General features: G+C 40.4%; 1 protein-coding gene across 1 annotated transcript in view; it reads left to right on the forward strand.

Annotated features, from left to right (window-relative positions):
- The window catches only part of LOC133648460 (uncharacterized), a 62447-nt gene that overhangs the window by 34313 nt on the left and 14746 nt on the right, over nucleotides 1-13388 (forward strand). The gene's annotated exons all lie outside the window — the stretch shown is intronic.

Genomic DNA, 13388 nt, shown 5'->3' on the forward strand with positions numbered 1-13388 from the left:
CGGGTCTAAAAAGGTCCTTCTTAAATTCAAATCTCCAGGCCCGGGTCTAAAAAGGTCCTTCTTAAGTCCAACTCCTCCAGTTCCGGGTCTAAAAGGGTCCTTCTTAAGTCCAAGTCCTCCAGTTCCGGGTCTGGAAAGGTCCTTCTTAAGTCCAACTCCTCCAGTCCCGGGTCTAAAAAGGTCCTTCTTAAGTCCAACTCCTCCAGTCCCGGGTCTAAAAAATGTCCTTCGGAAGCCCAATTCCTTCAGTCCCGGGTCTAAAAATGTCCTTCTTAAGTCCCACTCCTACAGTCCCGGTTCTAAAAAGGTCCTTCGAAAGTCAAACTCCTCCAGTCCCGGGACTAAAAAGGTCCTTCGGAAGTCCAACCCCTCCAGTCCCGGGTCTAAAAAAGTCCTTCTTAAGTCCAACTCCTCCAGTCCCGGGTCTAAAAAGGTCATTCTTAAGTCCAACTCCTCCAGTCCCGGGTCTAAAAAATGTCCTTCGGAAGCCCAATTCCTCCAGTCCCGGGTCTAAAAAGGTCCACAATGAATATATAGTACATGTGTAATGAAGCATATATAGTATTTAACATCAGTACACACTACAATGAATATATAGTACATGTGTAATGAAGTATATATATAGTATTTAACATCAGTAAACACTAATATAAAATATAGTACATGTGTAATGAAGCATATATAGTATTTAACATCAGTACACACTACTGTTTAGCGTAGCGTAGGTGCGGCTAATAACACGAGGCGGCTAATGGGTAAACAAAGTTTTGAAATATGCCATTCATTGAAGGTGCAGCTTACAACACGGGGCGGCTTACGGTGCGGAAAATACGGTACACACTACAATGAATATATAGTACATGTGTAATGAAGTATATGTAGTATTTAACATCAGAACACATTACTATGAATATATAGTACATGTGTAATGAAGTATATATAGTATTTAACATCAGTACACAATACTATGAAGATATAGTACATGTGTAATTAAGTATATATAGTATTTAACATCAGTATACACTACAATGAATAGATAGTACATGTGTAATGAAGTATTTGTAGTATTTAACATCAGCACACACTACTATGAATATATAGTACATGTGTAATGAAGTATATATAGTATTTAACATCAGTACATACTACAATGAATATATAGTACATGTGTAATGAAGTATGTGTAGTATTTAGCATCAGTACACATACACACTACAATGAATATATAGTACATGTGTAATAAAGTATATGTAGTATTTAACATCAGAACACATTACTATGAATATATAGTACATGTGTAATGAAGTATATATAGTATTTAACATCAGTACACAATACTATGAAGATATAGTACATGTGTAATTAAGTATATATAGTATTTAACATCAGTATACACTACAATGAATATATAGTACATGTGTAATGAAGTATATGTAGTATTTAACATCAGTACACACTACTATGAATATATAGTACATGTGTAATGAAGTATATATACTATTAAACATCAGTACACACTACAATGAATATATAGTACATGTGTAATGAAGTATATATAGTATTTAACATCAGTACACACTACTATGAAGATATAGTACATGTGTAATGAAGTATATATTGTCTTTAACATTAGTACACACTACAATGAATATATAGTACATATGTAATGAAGTATATATTGTCATGATCCTGGGTCCGGATCATGTTTGTTTTGTGTTTTCTGGTAGTTTTGGACTCCTTTTGTTATTGCCTGTGCACTTATGAGTTTGTTTCATCACCATGGTTACTTATTATTTTCACCTGCCCTGCACGCGCACCTGTTACTCATCAGAGACTCTATTTAGTTCTGCCTTTTCCGGTCACTCGGGGTGGAGTCATTGTTTTTGCGTCACACCTGTCCCAAGTAAGTTTTGTAGTTCCATGTCATAGCGTCTGTTTAAGTGATTATAGCCTCTCGTGTTTTAGGCACGCCTGCCTTTCTTTTTGTTGTGTTGCCTGTACTGTTGGTAGTTTGGATTACTTATGTTAATAAACCAAAGCCTACCTTCACACTGTCGTCCGGAGCCGTCTTGTTGCGTTGAGAGAACGAACCTCAGCAAACTGCACCCTCGTTGTGACATATATAGTATTTAACATCAGTACACACTACAATGAATATATAGTACATGTGTAATGAAGTATATATAGTATTTAACATCAGTACACACGACTATGAATATATAGTACATGTGTAATGAAGTATATATAGTATTTAACATCAGTACACACTGAAGATATAGTACATGTGTAATGAAGTATATATAGTATTTAACATCAGTACACACTACAACGAATATATAGTACATGTGTAATGAAGTATATGTAGTATTTAGCATCAGTACACATACACACTACACTCAAAAAAATGACTCATTGGATGAACTCAATTAAAATGAGGGCAGGATTTCCATCCAACAAATATATGTTGCCCCAACTCAAAATTAGTACATTCTCACAATACAATAAAAATGTGTTAATCCAATTTATTTTTAGCAAATAAATCCAAACTGAAAGTATTGCAATAACTAAGCGAAATGTATTTACATTTGTCAGAATAATTTTTAACAAATACATCTAAAATGAAATTATTTTGGTTACTAAGTGAAATGTATTTATATGTGCCCAACTCAAAATTAATTGGAAATTAAGCAAGCTAAAAATCACCCTAGATCCCATAAAAACACATCAGACAAAACCTGGTTGGTATTTTTAATGTAGAATAATTCTTAATTCAACAATCTTGAATATAACACTACAAGATGTCAAAGTTACTTGCAAACACAAACCAAAATGTTGCGTTTGAGTGAAAACAAAACATTAAGAAGTCAATTTTACATAAAGATGTCAGATTTGCTACCAACACATACCAAGAACTTAGTTTTATATAAACAAAGATGTCAAATTGACTTGATACAAAGCACAGAGAACTCAGTTTTAGTTATAAAACACCAAGAAACAGTTTTACCTTTTCTTAAATAACTCGAGGCAAACTTTATGAGAAATGGTTCTCCAAAATAGTTTAAAGTGGTGTAAAATTAACACTCAGCGCCACAAAGGAAACTGCAAAAACACATTTGAGTCCTGCACAAGTGTGCTAATGGAACCATTAGCCTTAATGTACTTAGAGTTCCATCCATCCATTTTCTACCGCTTGTGCCTTTTGGGGTTGCGGGGGGTGCTGGAGCCTATCTCAGCTGCTTTCAGTAAAGAAAAGAAAACAAGGCAAATACAAAATTCCCATGCATCAAATTGGCAACAAACAAAAATAAATAAGAAAAACTTAACATTCACAGACCAGGAATCTGATACTAATGGGATGCTAGTAGCAAATATCCTTTGAATGTAAGCAAGTAAAAACAAAACATGAGACAGTACTAGCTATTAAAAAAATAAATAAAAACTGAATAAAATCCAAAATCTTGAATCGAACTTATCCATTTATCCTGAGTTGAGTGATGAAACGGAGGAGAGAAATGGTTGCGAGAAGTGTGGAGGGTAGTCACACTCAGAGATAAAATGGGGAGGTAAAGTTCATCCAGTCTAAACCCTAAAGTAATCGCTCTCCACTCCCCATGACTGCATTTCAAATGTTAATCGTGTACTTCCAGCAGTTCAGTAAACAGCCTCTTCTTCCCTGTAGCTTAGTCAATTCTGAGTCCAATTCTCAAGTTCAAAATGTTGTAGGTCATAGATTGTCTTTAAATGGGGTGAAAATGAAGGCAAAAACAATACAACCAAAAATAAAGATCCGATGATGAACTTTGTCAACAAGTGTTCACCTCTCATGCAAGCAACTTGATTTTCAGCTGCTGTATCTTTGTGTTCAGCTTGTGCCCATCCAGGTTCATTAGGATCTTCTGGAAAAACTCAAATGTGTACTTGAAGTTGTCTGGAAAGCTTAGATCAAGGGCATAAATGAGCCCAAACATCATTATGATTCCCATGATGACGCTGTCCACGTTGCTCAGGACTTTGATGCCTTCGATAACAACTCCATCGCCATCTCCACGGATTATGTATATCTCATGACTGTGAGGGCAATGTCCTTTTCTGCATCCTCAGTGGCGGAGGCCTGAACAACAACACAAAAACAGAACACTTGTGTTAGGTAAAATGCTGAACACCACTAGCAGAAAATTAATTAGCTTTTTTTTTTTAAGTCCTCTTTGCCTGTCAAATTAATCATTTATGTATCATGAGTTAAACGTGATTGGAAAGTTAACCATATATATATATATATAAATATATATATAATAATAATATAATGTTTGAAATTGGCCCGTAAATAACTTCAGCAAGCAGCCATGAACATAATGCAATTGCTGCAACATGATCCTTTAGGCAACCACATCCCTATAGAGATGGACCTGTGGGACAGAAATAGCCGTTTTACTCCACAGGGCCTCTGCCCGTTTGCCACTACCAGCTTAGGAGACTCTGACTCTGTCTTTTCTTGCACCTACCATTGATTTCAAACAAAAATTTAAATTCAAAGAGCCCCATTGTTTACAAAATGCCAGTCATTCAAAAAGTTGTAGTGTGTTGAGCTCAAAGGACCACAATATATGTAAATAAGAATGGGTAACACTATTTCATGCTGCTGTGTAACACAAACTATTAACTTACCAGATATTCCTTGAAGAAAGTGTCTGGATCTTCATTGAGGTAGATAACAAGGCTTCTCAGGATGCACTCCCTCCTGATGTCAATGTCGTCACACTAAAGCAGGGTGAAAAATCAAAACAGAATTTAGCAAAATATTGGTGCAAGAGTGGCACAGGGAGGGGGGCAAGTTGACGAGAGTGTGTAAAGAAAACTAGATAAACCAATACAGCTTCTGAAGACTAGAGTATAGCATCTTTAACACATTTCTGAGCAGGGCACACAACCATAAAATAAATAAGTGTATATGTGTGTGTGTGTGTGTGTATATATATATATATATATATATATATATATATATATATATATATATATATATATATATATATATATATATATATATATATATATATATATATATATATATATATATATATATAAATTAATAAAACAGTTCTACCATTTCTACTTACCAAATCTATGTTTGCCAGAACTTCTTGGATTCGTTGCCCCTTCACTCCTCCTTTGCTTTTGAAGATGTACATCAGCTTGAGTGAAACGTGGTCCAGTTGTGACACAAACTTTGACTGCAGTGGCTTTGTAGTGATCCACAAGAACTCCTCATTAATCTAAAAAATATTCAATAAAATGTATTTAGAAAAATTTGCCATTTTCTTACGGTTAAATATCAATACATAAAAATACAAGTTAACTTACTTCACTCTGCTGGAACAGGGCAGGCCACCGGTTTTTGAATCCCTCTATCATGGGCCTCTGTTCAACGACCTCTCGTTGTCTGTGGGAGAAGGTTTTTTCCATTTTTGCTTTTGTCAGCACTTATTGTCACGCTTTTTTTATTTCTGATAACAAAGCCATTCTCTTACTTTCCAAGCTTTCTGTGGTTTGGCCTTTTGGGTGCAGTGGTATGTAGTAAACTTCAGCCTTTTTCGCTTTCTTGAAGTTGGCTGCAGCTTTGCCTTGGCCTTATTCCACTGGTCATCTAGTATGTACTCAACTGGCTCTAAAACAGAAAAGTGAGATGTATAGTACTGTTTACGTTTATATGCAGTAACAAGGGGGCCATCCTTTGCGATAGCTACGCCTAATTGATTGGCATAGGACAGTGGACAGCTCATCAGTTAGTGACTCTTGAACTTGTAGTTTATGATGCTGAAATACATCCCAAACTAAAACTTTTTTGACAGGCCAAGAAGCTGTACTTAATATGTAGTGAAATTCAGAAAGGACCTCATCAATAACTTCAATAAAATACAAGCAATTTCCTGTTCAATAGATATTTGCAGGTTCAATTATGTTGCATCATCACAACTAAGTGTTTCAAATTCATGATCTGTATCTACAGACTCTATTGGCCCAGCTTCAGATTTGTCTGACATTAGCTTTAAAATCTATCAATGAATGTTGGTTTTGTTTCCTATATTTGTGTGTGTTAAATGTACTGTATAAATTTGTTTTAAATGAGCAACCTAAAAACATACATGGAACCGTTTCATTACGCCTCAGTTGTTGATTTATGTGTTGAAAATCTGTTTCTGTTGTAAGGTCTTTGCATGTGCACACATGACACTTGAATGTAGCTACTTCTGCTGTTTTGGGAGTTTGCCGTTTACCATTAACTTTGTATGTATGACTTAGTAGCTTACTCAATGTACTAAAACTGCATGGGCAATCTGTATATGGGCATGGATAGTGATAACTGCCCCTTAAATGCCTATGAGTCTGCCTAAAATGCTGCAACCATAGGTGGATTAATGACCGGGCCTACCGGGCCCAGGCCCAGGGGGCCAGAGGCCCCAAGGGGCCAGGCCAACTTGGCCCCGCGGCCGCGACCCAAACAAAACTACTTTTGCAAAAATAATAATCTTAAGCCCCAAGGGGCCAGGCCAACTTGGCCCCGCGGCCATGATCCATAGAGGGTAAGAGGCCCCAAGGGGCCAGGTCAACTTGGCCCCGCGGCCGCGACCCACAGAGGGCCAGAGGCCCCAAGGGGCCAGGCCAACATGGCCCCGCGGCCATGATCCATAGACGGTCAGAGGCCCCAAGGGGCCAGGCCAACTTGGCCCCGCGGCCACGATCCATAGAGGGTCAGAGGCCCCAGGGGGCCAGGTCAACTTGGCCCCGCGGCCACGATCCATAGACGGTCAGAGGCCCCAAGGGGCCAGGCCAACTTGGCCCCGCGGCCACGACCCACAGAAGGCCAGAGGCCCCAAAGGGCCAGGCCAACTTGGCCCCGCGGCCGCGAGCCACAGAAGGCCAGAGGCCCCAAGGGGCCAGGTCAACTTGGCCCCGCGGCCACGATCCATAGAGGGTAAGAGGCCCCAAGGGGCCAGGTCAACTTGGCCCCGCGGCCGCGACCCACAGAGGGCCTGAGGTCCTAAGGGGTCAGGCCAACTTGGCCCCGCGGCCATGATCCATAGAGGGCCAGAGGCCCCGAGGGGTCAGGCCAACTTGGCCCCGATCCATAGAGGGTCAGAGGCCCCAAGGGGCCAGGCCAACTTGGCCCCGCGGCCACGACCCACAGAGGCCCCAAGGGGCCAGGCAAAATTGGCCCCGCGGCCATGATCCACAGAGGGCCAGAGGCTCTCAATCATTATTATCAAAGCTAATTCTCAAATTGGATGGATCACACAACCTCACTCACATATTCTTTATCAATTATTAAAGGTTGTTTCTGAATTTTGATCACAGAACTTAATGCAAATATTCTTGATTGATTGACAAAGCTCATTCTCAAATTTTGATTACACAACCTTACTCTGACAAATTATCATTATCAAAAAGCTCTATCTCGAATTTGGATCACAGAATCTCACTCAAGTATTCTTAGCTGTGCCCCTCCCCCATCAAGTCTTTCATAAACCGGTCTGTTCTTTTAGAATCTCCTCATTTGGTATTTTGAACTCGTGAGAGACTGCTCAAAATTTGGTTTCCTTTCCCTCAGTTCAGACTCAGAGATAATTTGAAATCATTCAACAAGAAGTTTAACGCGCGCACACACACACACACACACACACACTTGAGTTGAGCATTACTTGGAAATTCTTATATTTTCCATTTTGCTGTTATTATCAGCATCTTCCCATTTTGTCCTTTTCTTTCGAGAAAGTTTACAGTCTGACATTTGTCACTGCTGTCAGTTAATAACTTTTTGGTCTTTGACCCATTTTGTCATTTTCTCGATTCGATCGTCACTGACCACTCTCTCCTGTCTGGCAGACATCGTTGCTGCCATCATAGCTAGCAAGCTGCCTGCAGCGGGTCATCCCTATGTTCCCCGTCCCTATGTTACCCGGGTCCTATGTTCCCCTCTACCGGGGAACTAAGGACCCTTTTTAAAAAAAAGGGTTCTATGTTCCCCGCTGCGGGGAACGTACAACACTTTTTCCAGAAAAGGGTTCTATGTTCCCCGCTGCTTCCAATGCGCGACTAAGTAAGACGCACGCAGACACGCATGACAGAGACGCGTTTAAGTTGTCGAAGGAAGGAAGTTCGCGTTTGAGTTGCTCTATCTGCTGCCGCACGCCCTGTGACAGGTTAGGTTTAGGGATGGTTTTGGTCAGGGCACAATTTCGCCAAAAAAGTGCTCCACAACGCCCTGTGACAGGTTAGGTTTAGGGATAGTTTTGGTCAGGGCACAATTTCGCCAAAAAAAAGTGCTCCACAACGCCCTGTGACAGGTTAGGTTTAGGGATGGTTTTGGTCAGGGCACAATTTCGCAATTTCGCCAGATACAATGCAGGGAACATAGGACCCTTTTTTAGAAAAAGGGTCCTAAGTTCCCCGGTCGCATACAAAGACCCAGGAACAACCGGGGAACATAGGACCCGGGGAACATAGGACCCGGGGAACATAGGCACGCTCCCGCCTGCAGATAGCAACATTTTGGTGTCCTTTGGGAAAATATTTAGAAAGAAGACAAAAGTACACACAGTTGTACAACTATTATCTTTATGATCTTTTTTTTGTTAGTTTCTCTGTTACTGTGTGTGGCCAATTAAGCGACTTTTGGCCATACCTGGCTGGTGACATTTAGCGACTTTCTGGTTGATGTTAAGATTAATAATAGCAACAGTTCTCTTCATCTTAATGCAATTTATTGTGTCTGTCTCTCCACATTTTGCCATTAGGTACTTTGAGCTCTTGTTGGTCAGTCACTCTAAGGTACATTGTTGCTGCCATCATAGCTAGCAAGCTGCCTGCAGATAGCGACATTTTGGTGTCCTTTGAGAAATATTAAGAAAGAAGACAAAAGTACAAGACATTGTACGATTACTATCTTTTTAAAATTATTTGTTTCACTGTGTGATTGACCGACTTTGCCGCTAGATTTCGCGTCTTTTGGCCATACCTGGCTAGCGACTAAAAACATCATTTAGCGACTTTTTGGTTGTGAAGATAAGTGGTAAAAGCAGATCTTCCTGTTGGTCTTCCCACATTTTGCCATTTGGTACTTTGCACTCTTCTTGGTCACTCCAAGGCATTTGTCCCTGCCTTCAGCTAGTCACTTGGCTCTTTTGGAATATATTTCACTGTAATTGGCTCTCTCTCTCTCTCTTTCTCCTCAGTACAAATCAGCCTGTTCCCTTGCCATTCATCACTGACCACTCTGCTCTCCTGTCTGTCAGACATTATTGCTGCTTGCAGATAGCTTGGGGTCCTTAGAGAAAATATCAGAAGAGAAAAGTACACAATTATCTTAATTATCTTTTTTATTCAGTCAGTCCTTCAGTGAGTCCCAGTGTGTTGGCGATTAAGCAATGTTGGCATTCAATTAGCGACTTTTGGCCATACATGGCTGGCGACTCAAAAAACTAGAAAAAAAGTACAAAAAGTTGTACAATTAATATCTTTATTATCCTTAATTCCCCTGAATCCTAGAGTGTGTTGCAATTAAGCAACTTTGCTGCTAGGTTTAGCGACTCTTGTTTTGGGCATACCTGGCTAGCGACTACAAACATTATTCAGCAACTTTTTGGCTGTTAAGATTAACGTTAATAAATTAAATCCTAATACAATTTATTGTGTTGGTCTCGCCATCTTGCTATTAGGTACTTTGAATTCTTGTTGGTCTCTGCTAAGGTATCTGGCTGTTGTCTTTGCCTTCAGTTAGTCACTTGGCTCTGGAATATATTTAACTGTACTTGGCTCTCTCTTTCTCCTCAGTACAAATCAGTCTGTTCCCTTGCCATTTAGACATTTTCTTGATTGGATCATCACTGACCACTCTGCTCTCCTGCTGTCTATCAGACATTGTTGCTCCCATCATAGCTAGCAAGCTGCCTTGGTGTCCTTTGTGAAAATATTTAGATAGAAGACTAAAGTGCACAAAGGTGTACAATTATTATCTTTTCAAAATATTTGTTTCACTGTCAGTGTGATTGACCGACTTTGCCGCTAGATTTCGCGTCTTTTGGCCATACCTGGCTAGCGACTGAAAACATCATTTAGCAACTTTTTGGTTGTGAAGATAAGAGGTAAAAGCAGATCTGCCTGTTGGTCTTTCCACATTTTGCCATTTGGTACTTTGCACTCTTGTTGGTCACTCCAAGGCATTTGTCCCTGCCTTCAGCTAGTCACTTGGCTCTTTTGGAATATATTTCACTGTAATTGGCTCTCTCTCTCTTTCTCCTCAGTACAAATCAGTCTGTTCCCTTGCCATTTAGACATTTTCTTGATTCGATCATCACTGACCACTCTGCTCTCCTGCTGTCTATCAGACGAATCAGTTGATTCTCTGCTCTCAATTGTCTATGCTAGTAAGCTGTTATTCTCTGCTTTGGAGTGTTGATGCTGGGTTGCTAGTTTTCTAAATCACCTCACACACTTGAAGGAAGCAGCACCGATCATAAACACACAAACAAAGTCACACACACACACACACACACACACACACACACACACACACACACATAGTTGGTTTATCTGTTGTGATAGGCAAAGAGCCAATGTGCAAAGAAAGAAGGGAAATATGGATCATAAACGTTTAAGTGGAGGAGCTAGAAAAAAAATTCAGCAAGAAAAGAAAAAAAAGGAATCAGTTTTACTTGAGAGTGTTCCAAATATCTCCAGCTTCTTCAGTACAAAGACATCTGCTGAAAGCAATTCTATAAATGCTACTGCAAATTCAGCTAAGGTTAGCAATGCACCTGAGCTAGCATGTAGCTCCCAAGATCCTGAGACCACTACAAGTGTAGACACTGAACCAAATGCTTCTGATGCTTATGATTCAACCAATTCAGCAGTAGCCAGTTGCTCGGATGAATGTGAGGTCACTGCACCTCTGGACAGCATAGAAAATGAGCTGAATCTTTCTTCAACACCATCTACAGTGACAACTCTACCTAGTGATCCCGCTAAATGGGCTGAGACCCTCACTGAGTCAATGAAGGAAGTTCTTATTCAAAGAGGTGCAAAATCATTTCACAACCGTCACAGCCATTATCCAGCTTCTGTGAGGAACAGTGGGCTAGGAGGCAAAACCCGATGCCTAAACAATGAACATTTTACTTCACACTTGCCCAATGGACAACGAGTACAAAGAGAGTGGCTGATGTACTCTCCCTCTACTGGTAATGTTTACTGCTTTGCATGCAAACTGTTTTCCCCAAAAACGCATTCTTTTGTGACAGGCTATTGTGATTGGAAACACTCAGAAAGATTTGGTGAACATGAGCGAAGTGCTGAGCACATAACCTGCATGCAAGCAGTCTTGAACCGCGCCAAAGGTGCCACAGTTGATGCAGACCTGTTCAAACAGTTTCAGGCAGAGAGCAGCTATTGGAGGCAGGTGTTACAAAGAGTTGTTGCAGTCATTAAATTCCTTGCAGAAAGGGGCCTTGCATTTAGGGGTAAAAATGAATCGTTAGGGTCTCCTCTCAATGGGAACTACCTTGGTATTCTGGAGGTCCTGGCTGAATTTGATCCCTTTCTAAAGGATCACATCAGAAAGTTTGGGCAGATGGGTCGAGGTAATACCTCATATCTGTCCTCCACCATTTGTGAGGAATTCATTGAATTGATGGGTGCAAAAACCAAACAGGCTATAACAGATGAACTGCAAGCAAGCAAATACTACTCTATCATTGTGGATTCAACCCCAGATTTATCTCATGTGGACCAATTGACATTCATATTCCGTTTTGTTAGCAAAGAGGGCAGTGTTGTTGAACGCTTTGTGGGTTTTGAGCCCATTACTAGCCATACAGGTGAAAGTTTGGCTAACTGTGTCATGTCTGTGTTGGAAAATCTAGGGTTAGAGCTGTCAAATTGCAGGGGGCAGGCTTATGATAATGCCAGCAACATGTCAGGGAGGTATAATGGGTTGCAGGCTCACTTAAAGAAAAGCAACCCATTAATACACTATATTCCATGTGCAGCTCACTCTTTGAATTTGGTGGGAGTCAACAGCATTGACAGATGTGGAAATGAAGTCTCTAAGTATTTTGACTTGATTCAGTCTATTTACAACTTCACAACTGCATCCACACACCGATGGGACAGGGTATTTGGCAATTCCAACATAGATCTCACACTTAAAGCTTTATCCAACACGCGTTGGAGTTGCCGTGCAGAATCTACCAAAGCACTGTGGCAGAACTACAGTAAAATAAAAGCAGCACTACAGGTTATTTCCACTGATGACACAGAGAAACGAGACACACGAACTGAAGCTGACAGTCTAGTGCGGAAGCTGGATTCACTTGAGATGGCCTTCATGGCAGGCTTTTGGGACACTGTTCTGTCCAGATTTCAGGCCACAAGTCTGCAACTTCAAAAAGCAGACATGGACCTTGGTACAGCAGTTAGATTGCTGGAATCTCTGCGCACCTTTGTTCTCTCCCAAAGAGATCTATTTGATCATTTTGAGCAGAAAGCCTTAAACATGTTGGGTGGCACCCCATCTTACAGGGCTGAACGGACGAGGAAACGTAAAAAGTTTGCTGATGAATCAGCATCCCCAGATGTTGTGCTTGAGGGAAGGCAACTGTTTCAAATAGAGACATTTATTGCCTCTATTGATCAACTGAGTTCAAGCCTTAATCACCGTCTGGAGGCCTACAAACATCTGAACAATTTGTTCAGTGTCCTTTTCTCTTTGGATACAGAGTCCAATGCTTCAGTCCTTCACAAGGCCAAGATTCTCACTGAATCATACCCATCTGACCTCAATGAAAGTCTTGGACAGGAGCTTATACAGTTCAAATCTTTTATACAGCTCAACAACACTGATGAGGAGAGGACCCCTTCAGGACTGCTCAAAACAATAATACATTTTGGACTACAGCCTACGTTTCCTAATACATACATTGCGCTACAGATTTTTCTCACTCTACCGGTCAGTAACTGTGAGGGAGAACGCTCATTCTCTCTTTTGTCAAGAGTAAAAAATGAGCTGCGCACAAGAATGACTCAGAAAAGATTAAATGCGTTATCTCTAATGGCAATTGAGAGTGAGCTGACAAGAGAGTTGGACTTCAATGATGTGGTGGATGATTTTGCAAAATTGAAAACACGAAAGAAACCCCTTGCTTAAAGGTGCACTGTGTAAGATTTTTAGGTTATTTCCAGAATTCACCCATTCACTAATGTTAGGCTACCTGTTTTCATGAATACTTACCACCACCATAAAATTCTAAGTATCCATTATGACTTGGAGAATTGCACTTTTGCCATTTCTGGGAAGTGTCACCTGGATTGTGAAGATAGGATTGACTTTAGGCAGAAGC

This window comes from Entelurus aequoreus, linkage group LG01, assembly GCF_033978785.1.
Source record: "Entelurus aequoreus isolate RoL-2023_Sb linkage group LG01, RoL_Eaeq_v1.1, whole genome shotgun sequence".
Classification (NCBI taxonomy): Eukaryota; Metazoa; Chordata; class Actinopteri; order Syngnathiformes; family Syngnathidae; genus Entelurus; species Entelurus aequoreus.